At 35.5% G+C, this 3314-nt stretch overlaps 1 non-coding gene across 1 annotated transcript; it reads left to right on the forward strand.

Moving 5' to 3' along the window:
- Positions 1-1479: 1479 nt before the first annotated feature.
- On the forward strand, positions 1480-1552 carry Trnaf-gaa. Its single transcript has one exon. It is a non-coding gene; the product is annotated as a tRNA-Phe (tRNA).
- The last annotated feature ends 1762 nt before the right edge of the window (positions 1553-3314 follow it).

Genomic DNA, 3314 nt, shown 5'->3' on the forward strand with positions numbered 1-3314 from the left:
CTATATTTAATTATAATTTTGTTTAAAAGTATATTGGTACAATTGAAGAATATTTTGTATCAGGTATGTACAGTACATCCCACACATTTTATTTTACCAAATAAGTTTTTATTATTTTATTTTTAATTGTAGTCCTTAGAGCGTGACTAACAATTCAGAATATAATTGTGATGTTAAAAATACATTTAGAGAAATTTATAGTTTTTACTAGCTTATCGAACAAACGAATACGAATAGACCCTTGACCATCACTGGCTCCCAATTAATTGATTGCCCCTGGAAGTCGGCTTTTTACAGAAACACGACTTCCCTATCGCACGCCACTAGGCCCTAAGTTATAGTATCGTAACGCCAGACCCTACTCTTAAGAGAAATCAGGGGCCATCGCAAAATCTTACCAGATAAAATACTGCCAAGACAGAATCCTTCCATCCTATCATTCAGGAGAGTTTAGGCATAGGTTAAATTATACCTATGTCTATGAGTATCACGCCGTCTATAACTTTCCGAAACAGAAACGATAAAGCTTCTCGGAAAGTCTCGGATACGGAAATCTCGTGAGAATAGAATTGAGCCGAAAAATTCGTAGAAGTTTACGGGTTACCTTTTCTACGTTTACATATATTCAGATACATAAACCCTGTACTTATTGTTGTGTTACATATAGCCTATATGCATTGTGTAATATAGCCTACTGCATAATTTTGTGCAAGTATACTCTTAATTAACAACGTATTTCTCGAAACACATCCTCGTTAACCCATGCATACCTGTACTACACGTATATTACTTCGTATTATGTATGTAATCAGTGTTATAATTTACCTCTTCAAACGATCGCACGTTCTCTCATACGAAGGTCGAACCTTATTCAGAACCTCTTTACAAGCAGGCTTGATGTTACTGTCAAATATATTAGGACATTTAAAAGAACTCTCTGTTGATTCATCTTGCCGTGGGAGGCCTTTCTTCCTCTTGGCACAAAATCTAAAATAATCCACGTTATTTGGATTGACGAATCCGTGCAGATCCAATCTATCCCTAAATATAAACAGAGAAAATTATTACACTATTAAGGAAATACATAGGGCTGGATGATCAAGACGATCATCCAGCCCTATGTATTATATTATTAATTAATAACGCGAGGTATATGAAAAAAATTCCGGCAATTATCTTCTCTACAATCTCAACAGTAGTATAATAACAGTATAATAAATTTTACTGTAAATGCATCGATCAACAGTGAAAGTATTCTTAATTATTTATTTCATTTTCTACATTAAAAAAGTAATTTTGTTAATGTTAATGGAGCAGAAATTGGAGTAATTATTAGAAAAAACGGGTGTATGTAAAATTCCACGATATGCTATTTCCATCAAAATTCATAATTATTAGTAAAAAATGCTTCAAAACATGTATTTAGACAGTGGAGATAAACACAGTAAAGTACAAATGAATAAATAATGGTCATGCGTGGCCGAAATAGCTCAGTTGGGAGAGCGTTAGACTGAAGATCTAAAGGTCCCTGGTTCAATCCCGGGTTTCGGCAAACGTGTGTTTTTTTATTCCTTATTTAAAGGTGGTTTACATATCAAATCAAATGTTTATACACTTTAAACTACAAATCATTGCCAAAGTTAATTCGATTTGCGTGTAATTCTACTCAGTGCCAGCCCGAGGCAAGTTTTAGGATGGAGCGACATCCTATTAAGATGCCCCCCTTGGTGGCTTCTAATTTATACCCTTTACTTTTCTTTAACACTGAGGCGCCACCTAAAACTTAGCGCCTGGAGTGTCTGCTCTGTTCGCTCTATGGTAGGGCTGGCTCTGATTCTAGTGCCCGTAGAAGAAACGAAAACAGGACCCTCCACAAGTAGTGGAAGTCGATAGAGCCTGACTGAAACGTCACCTATTTTAAAACGTAGCGCTAGCTCGATACTGTTGTCTAAATTCAATACTGTGATAACTGGAGTTTTGGTAGTGTGATAAGTCACGATACCCAAGCGTGACTCATTCCGGGAATCGACTCACCGTCTGTCTGGACGGTAGCACTATCGTAGGTGCGCGGAAATTTTGGATTGAATTGTTTGAATTTTTTCCAGGTTTTTTTTTTTTTTTTTTTTGAATTTTTGCGGCCCTTGCGTCCCCACTACGCTACGCCACTGATAATTCCAAATATTGGTTTGTTAATTGGGATCGATTTTTTGATTTGCTGGCATTCATAAATGAAAATGCGGATCCACATTAATGTGTTGATCCAAAGAAGGCATTGAAACGTGAAACAATTGTCCAAATATTTGGTTTTTTATTAACTGGCTTATTAGTAGATAATAGGGATGTATTAATTGCCGGTGATTTTAATGCTAGGATTGGATTGGAAAATATATTTTCCGACTCATTTTGCAATTGTTTTGGTATTGTTTGTCCTTTGCGTCGGAATTCGAAAGACTTGGTGATTGACTCTTGTGGTAGAAAGTTGCTTCATTTATGTGATGATTTTGATTTGATTATTGTTAATGGGAGATGTTTAGGTGATGAAGCGGGTGAATATTCTTTCATCTTCAGTCGTGGTTGTTCTGTTATTGATTTGGTCATAGTTTCTCCGTTAATTTGGAAAGATGTTCTCTCTCTTACGATGGATCAGTGTTTGGATTCCGATCATAACCCTTTGATTTTACGACTGGCCTGTGGCAATGATAGATCGGTCTCTTTAGAAAAGAGGCAGAAGATTAATAGATTGTTATGGGACGAATCTAGAAAGGATGAATTAATGTTGGCTATGGAAGAAATATGTACCCCGAATAAGTTTGATTCAATGGAAGACTTGAGTAATTGTCTTTTCAGTTTGGCCTGTAAGTGTGGATTTAATTTTAGGAAAAATAACAGACTTTTTTGGAACTATTTTCGACATGTTAAGCAGGCTAATTCTTGTAATTTCAGCTTTATTCCTATTGATGATTTGGTTTCATCACTTTTTCAATTTATTTGGTTCCTTGGACCCTTATTTTGCGGATATTTCGATTTTTATTTATTGTAGGAATTTGTATGATGAACTTTTGGACCATGAATGTTCTATAAGTGAGTTTATCTTTGCTCTGAGGAGGTATAAACCATATAAAGCCCCGGGTTCTGATGGATCCCAATGGAATTCTGGAATTTTGAGACATTGAGACTAAATGTTTTGAGTCTTTTCTCAAAGATTTTTGATACTGGGATAATACCTGAGTCTTGGGAGTCAAGTATTTTAATTCGGATTTTTAAGAATGGTAGGAAGGATGTTTCTACCATTTTTGTATAAAAGACTGACTCGA

The sequence above is a fragment of the Centruroides sculpturatus genome, unplaced genomic scaffold (genome assembly GCF_000671375.1).
Source record: "Centruroides sculpturatus isolate CEXI.00-Female unplaced genomic scaffold, Cexi_2.0 scaffold438, whole genome shotgun sequence".
Taxonomy (NCBI): Eukaryota; Metazoa; Arthropoda; class Arachnida; order Scorpiones; family Buthidae; genus Centruroides; species Centruroides sculpturatus.